At 40.4% G+C, this 27,918-nt stretch overlaps 1 long non-coding RNA gene across 1 annotated transcript in view; it reads left to right on the top strand.

Moving 5' to 3' along the window:
* Positions 1 to 24,971, top strand: part of LOC138756225 (uncharacterized) — a 48,088-nt gene extending 23,117 nt beyond the window's left edge. The window contains exon 3 of the long non-coding RNA XR_011352882.1: positions 24,173 to 24,971. This is a non-coding gene — a long non-coding RNA (uncharacterized lncRNA). The remainder of the gene's footprint in view (positions 1 to 24,172) is intronic.
* The last annotated feature ends 2,947 nt before the right edge of the window (positions 24,972 to 27,918 follow it).

Consider the following 27,918-nt stretch of genomic DNA (forward strand, 5'->3'; position numbering starts at 1 on the left):
CCAAAGGCAAAGTTTGCAGAAAGTGTGGAGGTAAGGACCACTTTGCAAAGAAGTGCAAAAGCAAGTCCAATGCAGACCAGAAGAGGAAGAGTACAACTTCCAAAGGCAAAGCCTGGGGGAAAGGAAAGTATCCTGGAAAGAAAGATACCATTCGCCAGATAGACGGTGACGATGATGATGCCCAGGAGGGACAGAGGTGTTACCAATTTACGTTGAATGAAGTACATCATGAGAAGGTCCCAGTGATCATTGGTGGAGTGACAGTGCAGGTCATTGTAGACTCAGGCAGTGACAGTAATGTGATTGATCGACATTTATGGGAGAAGTTGAAAAGGAAAAAGATCATCTGTACCTCAAAGAAGTGTTCCAAGAAACTGTATCCATACACAGCAACCAAGCCATTGCAGACCATTGGATGTTTTACTGCAACTGTTGAAGCTGGAGATAAGTACACCGAAGCAGAGTTTATGGTCATAGAAGAGAGGGGAGAACCATTGTTGAGTAGAAGCACAGCGCAAGACCTGGCAATACTTCATATTGGAGCATGTGTCAATTCAATTCAGTCATACGAGGATATGAAGCAAGAATTCCCCGCAGTCTTCCAAGGAGTAGGAAAGCTGAAAGGTCGACAATTGAAGCTAGCGGTAGATGAAACGGTCAAACCCAAGGCACAACCAATGCGCCGAACTCCGTTTGGACTTCGTGGGAAAGTCGAAGCCAAAATTAAAGAATTGATCGAACAAGACATTATTGAACTGGTGGAACATTCGACACAATGGGTCAGTCCCGTAGTGATTGTGCCCAAACCAAAGGGTGACATAAGACTATGTGTTGACATGAGAATGGCCAATGAAGCTATAATTAGAGAACGACACCCTATACCAACAGTGGAGGAAATATTTCAAGAACTAACTACCTGCAAGGTATTCTCAAAAATTGATCTGAAATGGGGCTATCATCAATTAGAGCTGGATCCAGGTTCCCGAGATATAACAACATTTGTGACTCACTGTGGATTGTATCGTTACAAGAGACTATCATTTGGAATTAATGCAGCTTCGGAGATCTACCAGTATGAAATCCATCGAGTGATTCAAGGCATTCCTGGAGTTGCCAACATTTCTGATGACATCACAGTCCATGCACCAACGAAGGAAGAGCATGACAAACGGTTGAGGCGTGTACTATCTAGGCTACAGGAGGCAGGCCTTACGGTGAATGGAAACAAGTGCCAGTTCGGTGTGTCAGAAATGGACTTCATGGGACACAGACTTACACGGGAAGGACTAAACCCTGCAGAGGCCAAGGTGAAAGCTATTGCAGAGGCACGTGCACCTCAGAACGCAACAGAGGTGAGGAGTTTCCTGGGATTGGTCAATTTTTGTGCAAAGTTCATTCCTAATTTCGCTACAGTGGCAGAACCACTAAGGAAACTAACCAGGAAAGGTGTACCATTTCATTTTGGATCTGAGCAGAAGAAAGCGTTCACAGCGCTGAAGCAAAGCCTGACAGATGCAAAAACTCTTGGATATTACGATCCGGCGGCATCAACCAAAGTCATAGCGGATGCCAGTCCGGTTGGTTTAGGAGCCGTATTGGTCCAGATGCATGATGGAGGACCAAGAATCATTGCCTATGCCAGCAGATCGTTATCAGATGTGGAAAGAAGATACTCTCAGACAGAGAAAGAAGCACTCGGACTTGTATGGGCCTGTGAGAGGTTCCATGCATATTTATACGTCATTGAATTTGAACTCATCACAGATCATAAGCCATTAGAGGTGATCTATGCACCTAGATCCAAACCATGTGCCAGAATAGAGAGATGGGTACTCAGACTACAACCCTACAAATATAAAGTAATCCACATTGCAGGGAAAACAAACATTGCTGATCCACTGTCCAGATTGGTGAAGGATGGTGGTCCACAATCCAAGTCAGAATTGGGAACAGAAACAGAAAGCTTTGTACGCTTCGTAGCTATTCAGTCGACACCGAAAGCTGTGACTACGAAGGAGGTCGAGAGAGAATCCGAACGTGATCCAGAACTCATGGAAGCAAGAGAAATGTATCAGGTGTAAAAAGGTACCAGTCCAGAGATACATCGAGTGAAGAGGTTGAAAGGCCAATACGAGATGCTGAAACTGAGAGACCTGATGATGTTCCAGAGGCAGTTACCAGCACTCCTGATGAAGTGACTAGAGCGCCAGAAACACCCGAAGCCGTGGCGAGCAGTATTTCCGACGCCGAGAGTGAACAACCGAGAAGCGACGACAATATCGCAGGCAGGCTGAAACGAAACCGGAAACCGCCCAAACGATACGAAGACTTTGTGCCATAGTTTTAATAAGAACTTTGGGACAGTATTTTAATCTTATATCATAAAGTGCATGTATGAGTGCTGTAGGAAGTAAATTTTATGTAGTTGAGTTATAGTATTACCATTAGTTACGATGTTTGTATGTTTCCGAGGGATATTGGTAAGTGAAGGTAAAGTTTATTTCTGATTAAAGGAGGGATGTCATGATAATGAATATGTATGAGATGTACCAGAAGTCACGTGGTATGAGAGAGAGATAAGAGCACAAGCAGGAGAACAAAGGAAACTGGAAAATAAAGCCACTGAGAAGTTTACATGACAAAACTTGTGTTCGATGTTTTATTAACTTCACATTTCGGGCCACAAATGTGACAGCTACCTCTTCCCTCCCTTCCCACGGCAACTGGTGTATATTGAATCCAGCCCTGGGGACTTACCAATCTTAATGTTTTTAAGAAGATCTAGCATTTCCTCTTCCCTAATCTCAACAAGGTCCAGGACACAAGCCTGTTCAATTCAATCCTTACCCTGATCAACATCCTTTTCTCTTGTGAATACTGAAGCAAAGTATTCATTTAGGACCTCCCCAATCTCCTCCACCTCCAGGCACATGTTGCCCCACTTTCATTCTCATTATCCTTCTGTTCTTCACATATGCACCTTGTGGTTCTCCATAATTCTACTTGCCAAGGAGTTCCTTCCTGGCTACCATATAATTCTCATGATCCTTTCTTGTTTCTTGCTTCCAAAATCAAATGTATGCTTCCTTCTTCCTCTTAACCTGCGGTCTCACCTGTTTTGTCAACCACAGTTCCCTTTTCTCACCACTTTTTCCTTGTTACAGTGGGACAAATCTATCCGGAGCCTGGTGCAAGTGGTCCCAAAACACCCTCCACATTATTTATGTGCTTTTTCTGTGAAGATATGATGCCAATTTACTCTCATTAGTTCCTGCTTCATCCCATCATAATTAGTCCTCTAATTAAACACTTTCTCATTTTGTCTGCTTTTATCCTTGTCCATAGCGATGCTAAAGCTCAAGGAGTTGTGGTCACTATCACCAAAATGCCCCCCCACTTAGCGGTTTGTCACCTGACCGGGTTCATTACCCAGTATTAGATCCAGTCTGGGCTCTCCTCTAGTCAGCTGGTCCACATACTGTGTCAGGAATCCTTCTTGGACACATCTAACAAATTCTGCCCCATCTTGCAATCAAGAGGTACCAGTCAATATTAGTGAAATTGAACAACTCTGTAATTCCTGCAAATCTGCTACTTATCTGTTCCTCAGTGTCCAAAGAGCTATTTGGGGGCCTATAGACTACTCCCAGCACTGTGATTCCTCCCTTCCTATTTCTGACATGCACCCACATTGACTCAGTTGACAATCCCTCTACAGGATCCTCCCTTTCTATAGCCGTGATACTATCCCTGACAAGTAATGCTAATTACTAACACACTCCCATCCTATTCCTTTTAAATCACCTAAACCCTGGTACCTGCATCATTCAAATGCAATTTGCACCAACGTAAGCCAACAATTTGATCAAGATGAATAAGTTGGGACAAAGGGCCTGTTTACATGTTGTAAGACTCTATGGTTTTTGATGTCATGGATGAAACAGAGGTGACATGGGGTGCACCAAAGTCTAAAATGCAGCAAACATACCAGATAGCCCAAAACCTAAGGCATGTTTGCTGCTGTCAGTGCAGGCCAAAGCATTTGTAACTATAAGGTTACAGTCATGACAAATAGACATTTAATGTACCTGGTGACTGACAGGTACAAATGACTCCATTCATTAGTTACTGTTTGCAGGAGGTGCTGCTGAGTGCAATGTCAATGGGTAACAAGAATGGCATCCTGTGTGTGTTGGCTAAGGTGGTCCTGTAGATTCTCAGGGAAATGTATAATCCAAGGACCACAGAACATTACAGCCATTTGGCCCTTCTCATCTGTGCTGAAACATCATTCCTCTAGTCCCATTGACCTGGACCCAGAACATAAATCTCCAGACCTCTCCAATCCATGTATCTATCCAACTTATTTTTAAAACTTAAGAGAGAGCATGTATTTACCACATCAGATGGAAGTACATTCCACACTCCCACCACTCTCCCCTTAAACTTTTCCCCTTTCATCCTAAAGTCATGTCCTCTCATATTTATATCTCCTAATCTAAGTGGAAAGATCATTTACTCTGTCTATGTTCCTTATAATTTTGTAAACATCTATCAAATCTCATCTCATTCTTCTATGCTCCAAGGAATAAAGTCCTAACCTGTTTAATCTTCACTTGTAATTCAACTCCTGAAGACCTGGCAATACCCTAGTAAATTTTCTCTGCACTCTTTCAATCTTAATGATATCCTTCCTGTAGTTAGGTGACCAGAACTGCACACAATTCCAAATTTGGCCTCACCAATGTCTTATACAACCTCACCATAACCTCCCAACTCCTATACTCAATACTGATTTATGAAGGCCAAGATGCCAAAAGCTTTCTTTACAACCCTGTCTAACTGCAATGTCACTTTCAGAGAATTATGTATCTATATTCCCAGATCCCTTTGTTCCTCTGCACTTGTCATTTTACTGTGCCTGTCCTACCTTGTCTTGTCCTTCCAAATTGCAGTTCTTTTCTTTGGCTTGGCTTCGCGGACGAAGATTTATGGAGGGGGTAAAAAGTCCACGTCAGCTGCAGGCTCGTTTGTGGCGGGACAGGCAGACACGATTGCAGCGGTTGCAGGGGAAAATTGGTTGGTTGGGGTTGGGTGTTGGGTTTTTCCTCCTTTGCCTTTTGTCAGTGAGGTGGGCTCTGCGGTCTTCTTCAAAGGAGGTTGCTGCCCGCCAAACTGTGAGGCGCTAAGATGCACGGTTTGAGGCGTTTCAGCCCACTGGCGGTGGTCAATGTGGCAGGCACCAAGAGATTTCTTTAGGCAGTCCTTGTACCTTTTCTTTGGTGCACCTCTGTCACGGTGGCCAGTGGAGAGCTCGCCATATAACACGATCTTGGGAAGGCGATGGTCCTCCATTCTGGAGACGTGACCCATCCAGCGCAGCTGGATCTTCAGCAGCGTGGACTCGATGCTGTCGACCTCTGCCATCTCGAGTACTTCGACGTTAGGGATGTAAGCGCTCCAATGGATGATGAGGATGGAGCGGAGACAACGCTGGTAGAAGCGTTCTAGGAGCCGTAGGTGGTGCCGGTAGAGGACCCATGATTCGGAGCTGAACAGGAGTGTGGGTATGACAATGGCTCTGTATACGCTTATCTTTGTGAGGTTTTTCAGTTGGTTGTTTTTCCAGACTCTTTTGTGTAGTCTTCCAAAGGCGCTATTTGCCTTGGCGAGTCTGTTGTCTATCTCATTGTCGATTCTTGCATCTGATGAAATGGTGCAGCCGAGATAGGTAATCTGAGGCGCCTGCAAGCTCACACTAAGACACAAGAGAAACTTGTCCGTGAACTACTCTTTGCAGACGATGCCGCTTTAGTTGCCCATTCAGAGCCAGCTCTTCAGCGCTTGACGTCCTGCTTTGCGGAAACTGCCAAAATGTTTGGCCTGGAAGTCAGCCTGAAGAAAACTGAGGTCCTCCATCAGCCAGCTCCCCACCATGATTACCAGCCCCCCCACATCTCCATCGGGCACACAAAACTCAAATTGCAGTATCTTACACTTATCTGCATTAAATTCCATCTGCCATTTTCTGGCCCATTTTTCCAGTTGGTCCAGATCCATCTGCAAGCTATGAAAGCTTTCCTCGTTGTCCACAATGCCTCCAATCTTAGTGTCATCAGCAAACTTGCTGACCTAATTTCCCATATTATCATCCAGATCATTGATATATTCAGCAAACAACAATGATCCCAGCACCGATCCCTGCGGCACACCACTAATCACAGGCCTCCAGTCTGAGAAGCAATCATCCACTATCACTCTCTGTCTTCTCCCATTCAGCAAATTTTGAATCCAGTTTACAACCCCTCCATGTGGGACTTGTCAAAGACCTGACTAAGGTCCATGTAGACAACATCCTCAGACTTTCCTTCATTAAACTTTCTTGATAATCTCCTCAAAAAGCTCCACAAGATTCATTAAACATGACCTTCCATATACAAAGCCATGCTGCCTATCCATAGTTATCCCTTGGCTGTCCAAATAATTGGATATCCAATCTCTCAGAACACCCTCCAATAATTTACCTACGACTGACATCAGCCTCAATGGCCTGCAATTTCCTGGTTTACTTTTGGAGCCTTTTTAAAACAACAGAACAACATGAGCTACCCTCCAATCCTCTGGCAACTCACCTGTGGCTAAGAACATTTTAAATATTTCTGCCAAGTCTCCTGCAATTTTTATACATGTGTCCCTCAAGGTCCGAGGGAATATTTTGTCAGGCCTAGGAGATTTATTGACCTTTATTCACTGTATGCAACCTCATTGGTAATTGTCCCCATAACACTTAAGTTCTGCAATAATGTGAAGCTACAAAATTTCTCTGAACAAAATAGTTGATACCCACCCTATGGTTTATTCATGATGTTGTTAGTTATTGGATGTTTTTCACAAGCTCTCCCATGTCTCCTCTCTGTCAAATATAGGAAGTCAGAGCTTTCAGACAATTAATACACAAGAAGGGATTTTGTTGCTTACACCAAGTTGTCAGATCCAAAGATCTCAGAATCTGGAATGGATAAAATGCTGCAAGGCTTCTGAAAGTGCCCATGCAACCAAATTAATATCATCAATGCCTCTAGAATTAAGTTCTCAGCAAGATACAGAACAACAATGTACAGAACAATATCCATTTCTGTAGATCGATGCTTTTGGTTCATAATTCGGTACTGACGATAGACTGAACTGATGCTGTTTTGGATGTGAGATTGGTGTCACTGTGCTTCGCTTTTTCTTAGGATGCTTCAGCATTGCAGAGAGTTCAAGATCAACTTTTTGCAACACATGGCCCACCTGTGGAATTAGTTTCTGACAAAATGTCATGGTTAGGGTCAGTACAATTTGTTAGATTCCTCAACCCAAATGGGATCTGCTACAGCTTTATATTAGTCAGCATCTCACAGGGAAGCCAAATGATCTTCATGTACAGTGAAGGAAGCCATAAGGCATCAGTTCGCAGACAAGAGGTCCTTAAATAATGACTGGCAATGTTTCTGCTCATCTGTAAGGCCAACTTACATTCCACAAGATACACGACCATAAAACATAGGAGCAGAAATAGGCTAATTAGCCAGTTGAGTCTGCCCCACCATCCAATAATGAGCTGATCCATTTTCCCACTCAGACCCACTGCCAAGCCTTGTTTCCATGACCTTGGCTGCCCTGGATAATCAAGAACCTATTACTTTCTGCCTTAAATACACCCAATGACCTGATCTCCACAACAGCCTGCGGCAACAAATTCCACAGGTTCACTGCACACTGGCTGAAGAAATTCATCCACATCTCTGTTCTAAGTGGACAGTCTTTAATCTTGAATATGTGCCCTTTTGTCATACTTTCCCACCATGGGAAACAATGTTTGAACATCTACTCTGTCCACGCCTTTCAACATTTGAAATTTTCAATGAGATCCTAAATTTCAAAGAATATTGAGCAAGAACTGTCAAACACTCCTTGTCTGATAACCCTTTAATTCCCGGAATCATACTGGTGAACCTCATTTATATCCTCTCCAATGTCAGAATCTCATTTCTTAAATGAAGAGCCCAAAACTGCTCGCAATACTATAAGTGAGGTCTCCACCAGTGCCTGAGAAACCCTCAACATCACATGCCTGCTCTTATATTCTATCCATCTTGAAATTAATGCATTGCTTTTGCCTACTTCACTTCAGACTATCCTGCAAAAGGACTCCCAGGATTTCTCTCAACCAGCCATGTTGATGATGGCTTGGTTTGCCTACGTGTCTGAGCTTGGCACAACTTATTTTGGATGGCCAATGGAGGGAAATTAGAGGAGCCAGTAGTAGTAGTAGATGTCACATGAAGGGAGACTGTTTCAGGTGCAAACACTAGATACCAGATCTTGGAGCTCTGACAGGAGAGAGTCAAGGGATTATGTTCGAAATACAGGAAGTCAGCAATTAAATGGTAAAGATGTCCAAGAAGAAGGTGATCAGGAATACAATGTGAGGATAAGCATGAGGCACTTTTAGGTGTTCAGAAGAAGATTAGGCACCTGCAGCTGGCTCATTTAGGTGGCCATGGAATGGACGGCTTTCTGGCACCTAAATGTGCCAGCTGACTGCTAACTGCCTAGCAGCGAAAGCCGGCTACTCGGGACAGTTCCTAGTCTCGCCCACGCTGCCTTCACATCATAGCAGCACGTCAATGTGCTTCCTTCCAAATTCTAGCACAGATAATTTTAAGTCTCCCTCTCCAAAAAAAATGTATTAAACAGGTACCCCATCCCGACAAATTATATAAACTTTTCACATTTCTCTGTTGCTCTGTTTTTATTTGTGCCATGTCACTGAACATTTGAACGTGTCAGTATTGAGATGCCTTGTTGAGGCACTGCCGACACCACTTTACATTTCCTTGGTGAATCTGAAGCATGCTGAAAAATGAAAGCCATCACCTGCGGTTATGTAGGGGAAGGGGGAGGGGAGGTGGAATACATAAAGCATCTAATTTCTTGTCTTGCGAGCACATATTTCTTTGCCGGAGAGAACAATCCATTGCAACCCGCCTCACCTCTAGTGAAGACCAGTTCATCTTGGATGTGTTTGCACGTGTTCTACATTGAATGAATGAAAAATCTGCCCCAAGTCTCCCAGCTCCATCCTCCACCTCGGCAAGACGCAGCCCAGAGAAACAAAGATTGTTAAGTAGAAACTACCAAAAACAGCAAATTTTAAAATCCACATTGATACTCACCTTCCCTCATCAAAATCACTTCCAAGATCGATCACTTGCAAATGCACAATCATATTTGTTAATGTGGAGCAATGTCCTGAATGATGACTGAATGTCAGTGCTATTTCGACGCGTCTATTTGTGGAACGGCCTTATCTATTCTAATATATGTGAGTTGGTTTCATATTGAAGAACCTTATTGAATACTAAGTGGAGTGGCTGGAGGACTCGAGTCTCTTCTCTCTGTGTAACATTAGAGTTTTGATTTAAGTATCTGTGTAAACAGAACTGTTGGGTTAATGTAATAATTTAACCATATTACCATCAAATAGGCATTGCCCTTTAATTCCCAGTCCCTTGAGCTTAATTCGTCAGGCTGTAACTGGGAGGACCATAGTTAGTGAGTTACTTGGTGCCATTCCTAGCCCACGTTAAAGCCACAGAGGTGAGTCTGTCTGGTTCACGGAGTGAATTCATCCTGAGACAAATGAGGAAGTTAACCTGACTAGCCCCAAAGTGGAGCTTTCAAAGAGTCTGCTGATTTTAAAGAAAGGCTTAGGGACCCGATGAGTTGTAACTTTAAGGCGAGAAGGTCCATCAAATCGCAGTGATCCGCTGCAGCCTGTCGATTGCAGCTTGGGGATGTGTCGTGGCCATCAGTTCTCATCGCACTCCTAGTTCTCCTGGAGTCTGGCACAGCTCGGGAAACCTATGCGCCCCGTGTTTGCGGTGCACAATGTCAAAAAGCACACAAGTGCAGTGCCGGTGGGAGGAGCGGGGCTGGGCGATGGCCGCTGAACCAGGGCCATCCGGGGGTATTGTGATCAGAGTTGCCCTCCCTAACTAGCAGTGGTTGACGGACAAAGGGAATTTGTTACCGAGCGCGTCAAACCACAATCCTGCTTTCTCTTTAGATAGCTGCAGGTGCCGGGCGATGAAGCTCACACAGTCGATGGCTGACGACGTCACTGCGACATCATCAGCCCGCCCCCTGGCAGCCAGGGCTGCTTTCAGCTGTCACAGACTGAGACTCGAAGCAGGAGGAAGGTTTGGTAATTAGACCTCCTGACCGGCTTTTCCAGTTTCAGATGGCCACCCGACAGCCACACAGGAGTATAATGTACAGCTTTCCAGTCGGTTATTGTGGCCATCTGAAATTGGCTATGGATTTGAGTTACAGGATTAATTCTGTGATAGATGTTGCTGGGCAGGATATATTTGTGTTGTGAATGAACAAGGATTACAGGAAAAGATAACTAGCCATAATTAGGATACCTGGAGTGGATGCTTCAGTGTTTGCAAATGGAGTTGATCAATTGAACATGTAACTGATTTATTTGTTTGTTCATTTTAAATGGGAAGTAGCACAATGTATTTACTATTTGTGTGACTTTAAAAACTGCAGTACAATTTTGATGTATTGATGTACGAGCCACTTCTCTTTGAGAATCTGCTATTTTCAACGGAGGGTTCTTGTTATAGTTATTGGCTTTATAATTGGCCTACATGCACTAAATTGCACAGAATATTGAGTACAAAAGTTGGGAACATCGTGATACAGCTGTACATGATATTGGTGAGACCAGATTTGGAGTACTCTGCCATTCTCGTTGCCCATCTACAGGAAGGATATCAATATGTTGGAATGAGTGCTGAGAAGATCTACCAGGATGTTGCTGGGACTAGAAGGCTTAATTTGGAGGAAGAGGCTGCAATAGCTTGGGTCTTTATTCCTAGGAGCATAGGAGTGACTTTATGGAAGTTTATAAAATCATGAAACACATGGATATAGTAAATGCTCACAATCATTTTCATAGCGTAGATGAATATAAACTAGAGGACATAAGTTTAAGATGAGAGGGGAAAGATTTAAGAGAAACCTGATAGGCAACTTTTTTCTCTCAGGCTGTAATTGGTATCTGGATTAAGCTGGCGGAGGAAGCTATAGAAGTGGGTTCAATTATAAAAATTCAAAATACTGTTACGAGCCCAGAGGACCCCAAAACCAGCAGCAATAGATATTCATCAAGACAAATGGTTACTTAAACAAAAGTTTCTTTTAATTATCTTTAAACATGAAACAGAATCACACTTTAAATTATCACTATTGACTTAACTAACCTCACTTAACCCCCTTCTAATTCTAAGCACATGTGTATGTAATGTGTGTATTTTCAGAATGTTCTTTGGTTCACAGTCCAATTTCACTTCTCATTCCTCCAAGTTATTTATAAACTTCACCAGGCTTTGGTGCTTGAAAGGTAAATGGTTACCGCTCAGGAAGGTTCTTGTCGGTTTTCAGAGAGATTTGTTGTTCCAGGACATCCACAACTGATTCCTTTTAATCAGCCACTTCAGTGTCTTGCTGACAAAACTTACCCCCTCATGGTTCTCCAAATGATAACCTCTTTCTTTCAGGTCACCACAGAGTGCCATTTTGTTTCTCTTATTCCAAGTGAAACATTAGGCAGCCAGTCCTCTCCTCTTGCATGAACCACAAGGGCTGTGACCAGGCTGAACTATGCCCCATCTTCAAAATGGGGTTTTCCACAAGCTTGGCAGCTTGTCCTGTTCCAGTTGCTGTTGCTGACTGTAAAAGTGATCTCTCTTTCTCTCTCTCTCATACACACACACACACACACACACACACACACACACACACACACACACACACACACACACACACACACACACACACACACACAGAAAAAGCCTGTTTGACTCGCTCTGCTTGCAAAACCACATGACCCTCTTAGAAGAGCAGGTTCTCCTCCAGACTGTCTGTGGCTCTGACAAGCTCTTTCATCTGTTGCATTTTTGTAAACAACAATCAATTAGTGAAGTCTCTTGGGCACTCTCCAAAGCTTTTGCAAAGGCTCTGAGTCCCTGACATGTCTAGCATTAGCAGAGCTCCAGTATTTTAAATAAGATCTGTTTTAAAGTGTTTATACATGACCTACACTAACAACCCTGCCCCAACTTGTCTCCCAAAAACATATTTATATTCTGTCACAAGACACTGACAGATAAATGAACAGGAAGGGTTTACGATATGGCCAAAATGAAGGCAAACAGGACTAGCCCAGCATGCCAACATGGTTATCATGGATGAGTTGAGATGAAGAGCCTTTTCTGTGCTGTATAACTCTATGACTACAGGTACATGTGAGACTTTATAACTATAAAGTTTTTTTTTAATCAATGATTCTATATTAGCATTTCAACATGAAGTGTCCCCTTTAGTCCTGCTTTTATGAAAAACAAGTGGTTATTGTCTTGTGAAATAGATACAGTCATAAACCCCTTCCCATTTTAGTCTCATTAAAGGGGCCTGACACAAAACATTGATTTGACCATTTCTCTCCACAGATGCTGTCTGACCTGCTGAGTCCTTCCAGCTTCTCAGCACTCATGATCAAAACACTAATTCAGCCCCAGCTGGACTGCAGGCCTAATCCTGTACAATGTATTTCAGGAATCTTGCAATGATTCTGGATAGGATTCCACAAGGGAGCCTATTAGAATAGTTACAAAGAAAAGGCATTACTATTATGTGAATAGACTGGAGAATCTGAGTGTCAATGGTTGGAAAAATGGCAATAGTTCAAATAAACATCATTAGTCACTTTAGTAAACAGAAAGCATTCATTTGCAGGGGCATTTTCCTCAGAGAGGATTGGACATGTAGTAAGTTTGCAACAGTGTCTCCACTTTCCTTTGCACACCTCTATTTATCCTTAATGCAGTCTTATGTTGACATTTTTTGAACATATTGGCTTTATTTGCACTTCCTCAAGTTTGCGGGGTTGTTTCATTATGTATGGCTCCTTAGGAAATGTCACCAATTACCTTCACACCTGTACTTCTTGATGTTGATACATTCAGTTGCTGTGTAAACTATAAAAGTGGGTACAATTATGACATTCAAAAGACCTGACAGATAAATGGACAGGAGGGAATTTAGCTTACCATCTTCTTTGTGATTAACAGCAAAACCCCAAGTAAACATTCCTGGTTTTTGGTATTTTTATCCTCTGGAGTCTCTCCCAATATAAATATGCTGGCACCAAAGATGGATCTATCCCCTGAATATCTCTCCAATATTGACATAGTTTGGGACAGACCCAATAATATAGGTACGATGGCCAATCTTCCCACATTCTCTCCAGCATAATTCTGAGGTACTATTGTATCTTAAATACTCTCATTTTAATTTTAATTTTAATTCAAACTCCCTCCAGGTAGGGCTACTTGTTAACTTGTTAAGGCAGATTTCGTCTATAATACAAAAATATTCTAATTCCCATTTCTGTTTTATTTCCATAGTGTTTCCTGTTATGTTATCTTGAAGCCATCTGTATAATTGAGCTATCAGGTTCCTCTTTATCACTCCCTCCATCGTCAGCAGGAAAATCTTTTCTAATGTTGATGGTTTTATACATATCTGTTCCCAATCTGCATGGGTCTGGAGTGCCACACTTGAAGAAATCTAAAAAAATCCACATTCTTCCTGAAAATGTTCATATAATTTCCAAGTTTCCCAACAAAAAAGCAAATCCACAATAGTTAGCCTTTTTTCATTTTCTAAACCTGTTATCTACTTTTCCAGGAAGGAATTCTGGGATAGTTACTATTTTTAAAGCTCTGAATATAGAGTTAAAAAGGTTTAGTTGTTTTCTAAAAGCCAATCAAGTTTTCATTGAGAATTAAATCCATTCATTGTCTATTTTTAATTTCTTCCAGTTTTCTTGGTTTAGGAATGGTAGCCCTTTCAGGGAAATACTGGGGCATGAATTTTGTTCTATACTCACCCAACCCGTTTCCATATCATTTGTTATCCATGTTATCAGGGTCCTCAGCTGTGCTGCCCAGTAGTAATATTTAATGTACAAATTATGGTCTCATTTTTGTTTTGATAATAACAAAATGTTAAGTCTAACTCTAAGTTTTTTATTTTGCCATACGAATCTTGATATCAATTTGTCAAGAGCTTTAAATGCTATCAAAGGAACTCCTATCGGCAAAGGTTGGAATTAAAAGAAAAAGCAGTCTGGGCAAAACATTCATTCAGATAGTTTCAATTCTACCATTTAATGATAAGGGAAGAATCTCCCATCTGAGAATATCTGTCTTTATCTCCTTGAATAATTTTCCATAATTGGCTTCATACAATTTTAAGATAGAGGGAGTGACAGTAACACCTAGGGACCTGAAGCTCTCTCTAGACCAATGAAACCTGACCTGTTTATCTAATTGTGATGGCCATGTGCCCAACAACATGATTGATTCTGATTTTGAATCATTAATTTTATAACCAGATATTACTTCAGATTCTTTTAAAACTTGCATTATGCAAGGCACTGAAGAAATAGGATTCTGTCACATACAGCATGATGTCATCTACAAATAGGTATATCTTATGTTCCACCCTCATCATCTTTTATACCCTTTATATTACCTTCTTGACTCATAATTTCAGCAAGTGGCTCTAAGCATATATTGAGGGGCAGGCAACTCAAACTGTCTTCCTGCCTAACTCCACATTTTAACGTAAAAAAACTGAGAACAATATCCATTAACCCTCACTCTTGACCTTAGGTTTAAATATAGTACTTTCATCCAATTTATAAATTTTGGCTGAAACCCCATCTTATCTAATGTATGGTTGAGATAGAACCAGTATACTCTATTGAAAGCCTTTTGTGCATCTAAACTAAATATCATGTTAAGTCTGATCTTTCTTTTTTTGCACATGACATAATGTTAAGAACATGCCTAATGCTATTGGCTACCTATCTACCAGGTATAAATCCTGTTTGATCAGTGTGTATCAACGGTGTTATAACCTTTTGAATTCTCTATGTTAGTATAGTGCTAAGAATCTTTTGATCATTACAAAAAAGACTTATCGGCCTATAACCTTCACACTGTGGGGTCTTTCCCAACTTTGTGAATAACAGATAATAGCCTCAATAATAGCCTCTGCCCACAATTTAGGATGATTTCCTTCCAATAGGACCTAATTATACACCTTAAACAGAATTGGAGAGAACTCCTCCCTATAACACTTGTAGAATTCTCCCGGAATTCCATCGGTACCTGGAGACTTATTATTCTTACTTTTTTCAATTTTTTAATTGGTTTTTAAGAAAATAATATTAACTACATTGATACATATGATATAAAGACCAGGTAAAAGTAAATTAAAAATACAGAGAGTAAACCACAGTAAACGAGATACATATGATCCATGTTGTCGACAAAATAGGAAAAGTCTATAACTAATCTAATTTTAATCCCAACCTATTATCTGAGTGATTACAATCAAAGCCAGACATCAACTACTAATTTCAATAATAATAGATCAAAGAATGCAAAAAAAAACATTTTTAAATAAAAAGCAAATATAATTGATCTATAAACTTTAAAAATTATTGAAAAAAGAACCCTAAAGAGATTTTTTAACTTGTTTGATTAGATGAGGGACTTCATATTCTTTAGTTTATTACTAACTCCCTTTATTTCCTGTTCTTCTATACATGCTGTCATTTTTACCACATCTTCTTGGGAAAAGACGGGTAAATTTAATCTAGAAAAGAATGCTCTTATCTTCCCCTCTTTGTCTATGATTTTAGGATGGTCCATATAGTTCCTCTTAAAAGGATGCAAATTTTCCTGCTATTTCTCCGGTTGTGAAACTAACTTCCTTGAGGCCGGGTGAAAGACTTTGGAGACCACTCGATTAGCTTCTCTTTATGCAGCTGAAATGCTAAGAGGTGACTAGCTCTGTTCCCCTTCTCATAATATTTTGGTTTGATAATCTCAGGGCCCCTTTAGCTTTCTATGTCAAGAGCTTCTCTAATTTGTGTCTCTATTTGTCTTAATTCAGTTAGGAGTTCTTCATTTTTATTAATTTTTTATGTACTGACTTTAGTACCTTTATTTTACTTTCCAGATTTAATTGCTTCTTCAATCTCTATTTTCTTATTCTAATTGATAAATCAATAATTTTACCCCTTATTATTGCTTTAGCAGCATCCCAAAAGATGGATGGTGTATCTTGACCATTATCATTGATATCAAAATACTCCACCACACATTATTTAATTTCCTGAGTCAGTCAATAGAGAAATGTATGCTCTCCAGTATTTAACACTTTTACATTTCTAAATCCAGGGAGAGGGTTATAGTTGTGTGGTTACTGATTGTTACTGAGTCTATTTTACAATCAATTATTTTACACATATATTGTTTAGGAACACAAGACATATCTATGCGTGAACTACTCCCATGTATGTTTGAGAAGAAACTAAAGTCCCCACTCTTTGGGTTTCTGTGTTTCCAAGGGTCTCCTAACATGTTATTCAACGTTTTAGATTTTTTTGATTGCTTATGTGCTATCAGAGACCTATCCAATCTCCTATCCAGAAAAACATTAAAGTCTCCACCAACAACTATCATACCCTTAGCATTATTTGGAATTATATCTGCAATGTCTCCAAAGAATGAGGAATCATCTTCTGTGGGAGCATAAATATTCAATATTGATATATTTTTTACTAGTTATTGTACCGATTACCATGTCATATCTCCCTAGTGTGTCTTGGATCACTTTTTTCTGCAGAGAAGACTACACTCCTATTGAATAAGATGGCCACCCATTTCCTTTTCCCATAGGAGACACTAAATACATGGCCCACCCACTCTCTCTTATGCTTTTTTTTTATGCTCAATGTCCACTCTATCATAACCAACTTAAAATTCTTGGATGTGGAGTGGCAAAGAATTTTTCTCCTCTTTATTGGGTGATTTAGTCCATGAACATTATAGCTTACTATCTTTAAATTAGTCATTTTCCAACATTTTGTATTCTAAAATTAATTCTATGTGCCATTTATGTTTCTTGTTTTGGTTGGTCTGTATATGAGTGTGATACCTCAGATGAAATTTAAAGGACTGTGTTGCTGTAATATTGCTCCATGTATGAAAAAACATTTGTAAAATAAGCTAATATAGGAAAACAAGAAAAAAAGAAGGAAAAAAAGGTACTTGCCAAACCAACCCAAATGGACACCCAGAAAAATTGGTGTGCCAGCTCCTTGTACAGAGGAGAAAAGATATCACTAGATCTCCCCTGGGTGAGGCCACTTTTTGTGTGGTTGCAACTAAATGAGGTTGCTCAAAATCCTTCTTTGGGAATCCTAACAGTTATAAAGTAAATATCAGGTGTAACCCTCTGCAGTGAGAAAACCCTGTCCAGTCCCTCTCTTAGATATTACTTTTAAGTTAAATACAGAAATAAAATACATAAACAGCCTCGCTATCTATTGTTAAACATGGCATAGATAATTTTGTTTAAAACAACAAATTTATATATATATATATATACACACACACATTGTTTTCCCTTGTCTGTTCAATAATGACAATAGCCTTTTAACCATAACCATATAACCATTTACGGAGTGGAAACAGGCCATGTTGGCCTTTCGAGTCCGCACCGGATCACTGATTTTGTGCGCCCTCTTCAGGCATTGGTCCCGGTAGATCTTCATTCATTAATGATGGACGAATTCAATGCAGGTGGAATCAGTCATAGAAATGTTTGTGAAACGTGCAGTTTTGTTTTAATTTTCCATTCAATTCTCATTTCTGCATTTGTTTCAAACCTGTCTATAATTCTTCACCTGTGGTGCCAAGGAAAATGCAAAGATCTTTCTCTGATGGAGTTGATGGTCCTCTCTGCCCCCTAGTTCTTTGCTGACAACTGCTACAGTTCTCTATTCAGCTTCTCTCTGCGATCCGTTTTGATGAGGATCCCTATCTTTTCCAGTGTGGGCATTGCCTCAGACTGTGTCTGGAAAGCCTCGGCTCCAGAATCTAGAAAATCCTGATCTGCGCTGGGACTGGAGACTTGCCTTTGATGGTTTTCTCCAGTAGTTGTTTAATCACCTGCTGTAGCTCTTTGTGCTTTCTCTGAATTTCTGGAGACTAGCTTTGGTTAAAATACACTCTGTCTCCCTCGTATGATATCTGCCATTGTTTCCAAGCCTGCTGCAACACCACAGTTTTCATGTAATAGTCCAAAAATCTGACTATGATAGATCTTGTAGGGTTTGCTCCATTCTCAGTTTGTCTGCAAGAAGCCTATGTGCTCTCTCTATGTAGATATTTAGGTCTTCCTGCAGTTCTATTTATTTCTTTAAGAGTTCAGTAACATATTGTCTCGTCATTTTTAAATTTATTTTCCCTCTACATCTCCATAAATCTGCAGATTCTTACATCTTGCTCTATTTTCCAGGTCTGAACATTTCTCTGTCAGCTTAGCCTCTGATAACCCTCTCATGTCATATTTATCTGTCTTCTGTTCAGGTTACTCTGTCCTCTATTTCCTTCAGTTTCCCCTCCAGCTTTTCAAATCGAGCAGCTAAATCTTTCATATCATTCTCCACTCTCACTAGCCTCTGTTCATTATCTTCTGAGGTCACTTTGTGTTAACCATATAACAATTACAGTACGGAAACAGGCCATCTCAGCCCCTCTAGTCTGCACCAATTTAAGTGATCTCCTCTAGTCCCTCCTTCCTGCTCCCTGTTCATAACCCTCCAATCCCCTCAGATCCATGCATTTATCCAACCTTCTTTTATACTGAAACAATTGACCTTGCTGCAATCATCTCTTCCGAAAGGTCATTCCACTCAGCCACCACTCTCTGAGTGAAGAAGCCCCCTCTCATGTTACTGCTAAACCTTTTCCCCCTAACCCTTAACTTATGACCCCTCATTCCAATCTCACCTACCTTCAAGGGGAAGAGCCTATTCACATCTACTCTATCTATCCCCCTCATAATTTTAAATACCTCTATTAAATCCCCCCTCAACCTTCTATGCTCCAATGAATAAAGACCCAGTCTACTCAATTTTTCTTTTTATTCTAGATACTTCAATCCAGGCAACATTTTAGTATATCTTCTCGGCACCCGCTCTAACTTATTGATATCCTTCCGATAATGTTCAGGACCAGAACTGTACACAATATTCCAAATTTGGCCTCACCAATGCCTTGAACAGTCTCAACATCACCTCCCAGATCCTATATTCTATGCTTTGATTTATAAAGGCCAGCATACCAAAAACCTTCTTTACCACTCTATCTACATGAGAAACCACTTTCAAAGAATGATGAACCATTATTCCAAGATCTCTCTGCTCCTCTACATTCCTCAATGCCCTCCCCTTCTCTGCATACATCATGTTTTGATTATTCTTCTCAAAATGAAGCACTTCACACTTATTGATATTAAACTCCATCTGCCATCTTTCTGCCCACTCTTCTCAGCAGTCCAAATCCTTCTGCAGTCCCTAAAAACCAACTTCACTATCCACAACTCCCCCTATTTTGGCATCATATGCATATTTATTAACCCAATTTATCATCCCATCATCCAAATCATTAATGTAAATGACAAACAACAAGGAACCCCACACCGATCCCTGAGGCACACCGCTCATCACTGGCTTCCATCCTGACAGACAGTTATCCACCATGACTTTCTGGCACCTACCGTCTAGCAACTGTTGAATCTATCTGACTATCTCAACATTAATACCTAGCACCTGAACCTTCCTTACCAATCTTATTGAAAGCCTTACTGAAATCCATATAGACTACATCTATTGGTCTACCCTCATAAACCTTCTGAGTCACCTTCTCAAAAACTTTTCTTAGTTCACGGATCTCAGAGAGAATTAATGATCTTCATTATCAGACTCACTGCTGTTATGTGGGGGATGGTGTGGTGCCTTCTCCATCTGTCCTTGGTCATCACTTCCTCCCTTTCCTCCATGCTCATTAACTCTACTTTGGCTCCTCACATTCAAATAATCATTAATACTTGAATTATAGCTTATACCTCAGAATTTATTTTATATATGACTGGCTTAGTGGGCTCTTGATGAGTAAGTTGACTACTTAGCTGCCACTTTCATGACATCACTGAAACACTGAAATACAGTTCCTTTCTTTTTCAATCCATTTATTGAGTATTAAACATATATAAGAGGAGAATTACACTACATTCATGTAGTGTGTAAGAAAAAGAGCATATAAGTAGTTAACAAATACATATTAACCATAAATTTCTATTTCTTCTCCTCTTGTAAAACCAAAAGAAAGAAAGAGAAAAAATTATTTTATTGCAAAATCCCCTCTAACTAATCTAAAAAAAAGGAAGAGGGACTGGCAGTCCATTCTGAGAGTAACATAGGAAAACAAGGGGTGTCCTGGTTAAAACCAAATTTACTATGAGGAACTCAGAAAGAATCCAGTATAAAATTATGATTCTTAAACTCGATGGAAATATTGAATAAATGGTTGCCAAACATCTTCAAATTTAAAAGATGTATTAAATGTCTAACCCTAATTTTCTCCAAACTTAAGCATGACATGAAAGCAGAGAGCCATTGAAGTAGAGTAGGTGGGTTAGGATCCTTCCACTTAGGTAATATGGCTTTTCAAGTCAATAATGTTGAAAAAGCAATTATTTGCTCGGCCTATGTCCAGTCTCTGTTGGTATGATTCCAAAAAAAATCGGTTAATAGATTTGATTGTAATTCTAATCTAGAACTTTTGTTAGTGTTTCAAAGACACCTTTCCAGAAATTATCTATCTTTGAATATACAAGTTAAAGTGGCTACCTCAACTTTGTACCTGGTAAAAATGCATGCCAACTTATCTTTAGAAATATGTGCCCAAGGTACCACCAAGGTATGTGTGTTGAACTAGGTTTAAGATTGATTTTGGATAACATAGAGGAGCTCCCAGCAATGAGGCCAATGTATACCCCCTGCCTTCCCGCCCCCACTCCTGCCACTGAATTCCATTCCAATTCTACCCATAAAGGACATTTATGTATGTCTGAGTAATAAATCTAAAAGGTAATATATCAGATTTTAATAGCCTAACAATATAATATAAAATTAGGGAGAGACATTCCTCCATCTTTCTTTTGTTTCTGCAATGAAGGTTTGCTCAATCCAGGATTTTTATTATTCCAAATGTAAGAATATATCTTGGAGTCTACCTTATCAAAAAATATTTTAGGGATGAGGGAAGGTACTGCTTGAAAAATCTATAATCTTTGGTAAAATTATCATTTTAATTGCATTAATATGACCAACTAATGATAGTTGGAGACCATCTGGAAAGTGTTTATTTCATATATTCTATCAAGGGAAGATAATTATATTTATACAGATCCTTAAAAATTCTTGTAATTTTAATACCCAAATAAGTAAATTGGTTCTTAACAACTTTAAAGAGTATTCGATTGTATAAATACTCGTGATTATTAATAGGAAAAAGTTAACTCTTATAAAGATTTAATTTATATCCTGAAAAACTACCCAATTCAGAAAGTAGGGAGAGCATAAAAGGAATAAATTTCTTGGGATCAGAAATATAAACTAATAAATCGTCCAGATATAATGAAACCTTATGTATCGTATCACCTCTCCTGATATGAATATCATTGGAGACTCGAAGGGTAATAGCTAAAGGCTCCAGAGCCAAATTAAATAGCAAAGGACTAAGAGGGAAGCCCTGCCAAACAGGGAGGCTCCTGTACAGCCTAAAATATAGAGACTTTTGACTATTTGTAATAATTGCAGCCATTGGAGCTTGATAAATCATTTTAATCCAGGATATAAATTCTGTACCAAAATCAAATTGGTTTAAGAAAGCAAATAAGTAGGGCCATTCCACTCCATCAAATGCTTTTTCAGTATCAAGGGATTCAACACATTCAAGTTTTTCAGATGGAGAAGAGTAAAAAAAAATTAAATAATCTTCAAATATTACAATGAGAATACCTATTCTTAATGAACCCAGTTTGATCCTTAGATATAACTCTAGGTAGAATATTCTCAAGTCTGTTGGCTAAGGTTTTAGAAAGAATTTTAGAATCTATATTTAATAATGATATCAGCCTATAGGAGGCACCATCAGTTACATCTTTATCTCCTTTGGGAAGTCATGAAATAGATGCCTCATAAAATGCTTTAGGCAAAGTCCCAGAGGATAGAGTCACTGAAGACTTTACATAAATAAAGGATAGAGTATCAATGAAGGCTTTAAAAAAACTCCATTGTATATTCATTGGGTCCTGGTGCTTTACCTGACTGAAGGGAAGCTATTGTGAAGCACAGTTCCAAATGATATTTTGTAATACTTCATAGAAAATTTCAACTTTTTGTTATAAAATTATAACAATATTTGATATTTCTTAGTTGGAGACAATTCCTATTGAGAACACTGATTAAATTAATGATGAGGCAATGTGCAGATAAAGTATCACCTAAAATTTTTAGCCTGGTATGTGTGTAGAGTTAGTGTGTGCCAGGATTATTGTGAATTAAGAGTCCTCTTAAACACAATTAATTTACAACAGTTTTACCATTCTTGAATTTTAAAAATAATGATCAGACCACTTCAGATCTGAGAAATCAAGTTCAGCTTTATGTGTCATCCAATTGTACCAAATCAGTACAAATCAACAAAGGGATCATGATTTTCCAAATGTGCATAGATCCTGTCCCAAAGTACAATTTCCAATATTGTACCATGAATGGATATGAGGTTTATTGGACCATAATTTCCTGGATTACCCTTCATTCCATTCTTGAACAAAGACATAACATTAGCTACTTTCCAGACCTCTGGAACCTATCTGTCACTATTGGGAAGGCAAAGATTATTGTCAAGACCCAGCAATCTGTCTGCTTTCTTCTTTCAATAATCATGGATATATTCCATCATGCCCAGTGGAGTTGTCCATGTTAATGCTTTTCAAAAGACTCAACACCTAATCCTTGATATCAAGATACCCCAACACATGAGCATTCTCAACATTATGCTCCCTATAATTGAACATGTCCTTCTCCTTGATAAATACCAATGCAAAGTACTCAGTATGTAACTCTCTCATTTCCTCTGACTCTAAGCATACTTTTTCTCCTTTGTCTTTAAGTTTTCCTATCCTCTCCCTAGTTATCCTCTTGGTTTTGATGCAAGCATAAAATCCTTTAGGACTTTCTTTATTCCTGCTTGCTAAAGACATTTAATGGTTCTTTTTGGCTTTCCTAATCTGCCGCATGTGCTCTTTCCTACAATCAATATTTCTTTCTGCCCAGCCAGATTCTAAATGATAATTTTACTTAGTTGTGTCTGCTCTAGCCTCTGGTGGGGTGAATAAAAAATGGTTATGATAGGATGAGTGTAAGTGGGTGCTTAATGGTTGATACAGACTCAGTGGGCTGAAAGGCCTGCTTCCATGCTGTATTGCTTCAAGATTCTATACACAGATTTTGATGGAAGTGTGGTGCAAAATTTTACTACAATATAACATCAGGGATAAATTTCAACACTGATAAGTGCATTGCTTGCCTGAAGCTGTGACATTTTCATTGGTCAAAGTGGAGAGGTAAAAACTGACATTGGGTCCAGAAGAATAGAGAATTTTATAAGAAACACCCAGTGGTTGCTTTCAATCAAGTGTACACCACACAGAATTTAAATTGGACTTCGTCACTGATTTACTAATGCTTAGTATTACATCTACTAAGAATTTGCTTTTAGTCCAGAAGCAGAGAGATGAGAACAGTTCTGTGCCAAGACATCAGCAATAAATGGAGAAACGACTAAGATTTGTTTTATACATAAGGTATGTAGAATGAAAGAGTTAAATCTGTCAATATTAGATGGAAATTGAATGTTTATGATGCAAATAAAATAACACTTAAAGTAATAACTTTTGAATGCAATTCTGGGTTTCACAGTGGCCTCTGTGTCAGGTTGGTGATAAAATGAATGCTGTTGTTGGATCATTTCAGTAACAACACACTACCTTCCAGCCAATCTCTGTGTTCTAAAGTTATGGATATAACACTCATTCATTTTTGCTTTTTACTCTCCAGATTCACCGTAATAAAAATTCTGGGGCACAGAATATGTGCAGACTTCACTGCGTCGTCTCATTACCAAGGATCATATTGAGCATAGTGTTGGAGAAAAATCTTTACAAATGTGTAGAGCTGACAAGTGAGGCTTCTGAGCTTGTCACTATTGCTTCACTCATAGCTTTGTCTTCTTTCAAGAATTAATGTAGGCAACCTCACTGCAATGCGCAGCAGACCTCCAGCTGAAAGGTAGCCAGGGTCCTCCACTGATGTTCTCACTGCAGCAACAAGGGCAAGAACAAAGCAACATATGCCATATCATGTAGATTACTGTGTACAAAGGTTTTCTACTCAAGGAATGGTTCTCGTACATCCAAATATGGATCTAAACTGAGAAAGTTTGAAACAGCCAATTATTTCTGAAAGCAAACTACAGAAATTTCATGTTGTTTAACGAAAAATTGTGAACTACATCAACAAGTAGCATTTATTGTTCCTCATTAATACTGTGAGATCTTCAACGATGGCAACAACAAAATAGGCACTCAACTATCAGAATTTGATGTTCAACAAATAAAACATGGACTTTCCGCAACTGCAAACATTACCAGAGACCTATTGCTGCCAATATCCTACAAAAGCATGTTTTTGCTCCATGTAGATATTAGTTCCTTGTTTGTACTTTTGATTTAATGGCTAAATACTTTATTCAACTGACAGACAATTCAAAACTATGATTTCACCTCTTTACACCATTTAATGCAGAGTATCAATTTAAGATATTAAATGGCTTATTGTGCATTGCCCATTTGATGTCACTTTTGACAAAAGCATTATGATAAATTGACAATATCACTGTTGTTTTTTTTAATTAAAACTAGATATAGCTCTGCAAATTAAATTTCTGAAATATGAGGAAATCTACCTCACAGTCATCGAGTTCCACAACAGGGAAACAACCCTCTGTCCAATTTGACTGTGCTTACCAGGTTGTATACCCAAGTCACATTTACCCACATTTGGCTCATATCCCTTTAAAACTTTTTTTATCCACATACATGCTTAAATTTCTTTTAAACATTACAAATTATACCTACCTCTATTAATACTTCTGTAACTGGATTCTGGACTTGCTAACGGAAGTTTGGGGTGGTAGCTGAGCATCGAGCGCCTTCATGCTGAGCAATGGCTCACCTCAGGACTGTGTGCTCAGCCCACTCTTGTTAACACTACCGACCCATGACTGCATCATCAGCTCCAACAAAATTAGCAAGTTTTCAGATAGCATTACAGTAGTTGGCCTCATCAGCAACAACAAAGTGTCACCCTACAGATATGAAGGGAAAAATCTCGTGATATTGTGGAAGACTAACAACCTGAGTTTTAACATGGAGGAGATGATTATGGACTTCAGAAGGACCAGGAATGACCGTGCCCCACCCCACCCCCCCTACCATCCCCACCCACCCCTCAACCACTACATATCAATAACTCTGTCGTGGAAAGAATGGAGAGCACCAAGTTCCTTGCAGTCCATTTCACTAGTGACCTATCTGGGACACAGCTTTAAAGTTACGATTGTGGGCTCCCTCGTAAATGCCATTCACCAGTTCCCATTCCCTAATGAGAATGGTACTTTCACTGATCGAGTTCCATTGCGGCCGCTCATGTAAATCTCATTCGAGAAGGCTAGGGTTCCAGACTCTCATGGCAGTCACTACCCTATCCCACAGGGTATTGCCACCCCAGATCCCTTTCTGCAATTTCTGAGAGGATTGAAGTGTACAAGGCTATCAACCACCATTAGGTCAACCTTCTACAAGAGTTCTATTAGGAGTGTTCTGGCTGGCTGCATCACAGTGTGTCATGGTTGCTGCAGAGAAACAGGTCAGAGGTCCATCCACGAGATCATAAGAGTGGCAGTGGTGACCACTGGAGTCTCTCTCCACAACACACACCCACCCCCCCCACACCTCTTGCAACCCTGATGTGATCTATTAAGATTATTGTCTGAAGAGGGCACGGAAAATTATTGAGGACCCCTTCCACCCCACACACAGCAATCCATCCTCTAAGATCATCCACCTTACTTACAATGGTCACTCTGAGACTATAGAGACCCAGGAATTCTCAGCCAAGAGGCTTACCCAATTGGTAAGCGAGCACCTGTCCGCATGGGTGCCTCGACTGTGGGATGAGCGGGCCCCAACTAGGAAATGAGCAGGCCCCAACTAGGGAGCCTGTCTGACCAGCAGTGTTAACAATGCACTACAAGCATCCCAGAAAGGAATCTGGGGTGGCAATACCCTGTGGGATTGGGTAGTGACTGCCATGAGAGTCCAGAACCCTACCCTTCTCGAATGAGATTTACATGAGCGGCCGCAATGGAACTCGATCAGTGAAAGTACCATTCTCATTAGGGAATGGGAACTGGTGAATGGCATTTACGAGGGAGCCCACGATCATAACTTTAAAGAAAACAGCAAGGTGACCAGCACACTAGTGGGATACTTGGTCACCACCGCGAACCCTGATTTGAGACCAGTAGACCTTCCCCTCATGGAACTAGCTAATGCGAAAACCGTGCGTGACATCATCACCCTCCTGGAAATGGGGGCACCCACCAAGGTTCATAGGGTGGAGATGAGGGTTGAAGCACAACCCTTATTTTACGAGCAAACAGCTATACCTGGATCTGTGTATGCAGTGGTGGACTGCGCCAGCATTGATCATCCTAACTATTTACGTGCTGTGGAAAGAGCTTTGCGGGGGAAATCTGGCATGGGGAAAATCCACACCCCCTCTGGGATTCAGCTCAACAAAGGGGGTGCCTCTCATCCTCTGGACCACGCTGGCTGCTCCTGCCAGCATTGACGCTGCCTTTTCCCCTCCCCCACTCAAAACACTCTCCTGCCCTCAAGGCCAAACTCAGAGACCTGCTGAGACAGGAAGTTTCCCATCTCTGCCAACAGGAAACCTCATCCATCGGGTGTCAGATCTTTACCCCCACCTATAGGATGAAGGCCAGGGCCCCCAGCACAACTGTTCCACTGCCCTCTCCTGCCGGGGGACCTGAGGCCACACATACCTGTAGCTGTACACGGAGAGTGGGGAACATACAGAGGTGGATGGGACTCATTGATATAAGGGCACAACCCACCATCATCCTGATCGACCCCGCCAGATAGAAAGGAACACTGATGCAGATAAAGAAATTAGGGGTTTCCCTTTTATCTGCGGTCATGATTCGCATGGCCATCAGGAACCAAACTCCTCGATCTGTCACAGTTTTAATAGTGGCATCACCTGAATGTATTCTGGGGATCAATATTTTAAAGGGACTATCGGGGTCACACAGGCTGCAGCTGTAGTTAGGGCAGCCAAATGGGAACCAGTCGTAGTTCCCCCTCCCTCCAAGATTATCTTTAGCTGACAGTATAGAGTGCTGGGGGGACACCAAGATATTACAGAGGCCATCCAAGCCTTTCAACAGTCCTGTCTGGCTTGTACGCAAAATGAATGGGACATGGTGCACAATGATAGACTAAGACACCTTAACCTCGCTGCAGTAGTCATGCTAGTGGAGGATATTGCGAGATGCCCAGATAAGCTTTGGTATCTGGTGGCGGATTTATCTAATTCCTTCTTTCCCATACCCCTACAACCCAACTCCCAGGACAATTTGCATTTACCTGAGATGGGATACGATATCTATTCTGTCGCCTACTCAAGGCTAACTTCATAGCCCCACTATCTACCATGAT

The sequence above is a fragment of the Narcine bancroftii genome, chromosome 3 (genome assembly GCF_036971445.1).
Source record: "Narcine bancroftii isolate sNarBan1 chromosome 3, sNarBan1.hap1, whole genome shotgun sequence".
Lineage (NCBI taxonomy): Eukaryota > Metazoa > Chordata > Chondrichthyes > Torpediniformes > Narcinidae > Narcine > Narcine bancroftii.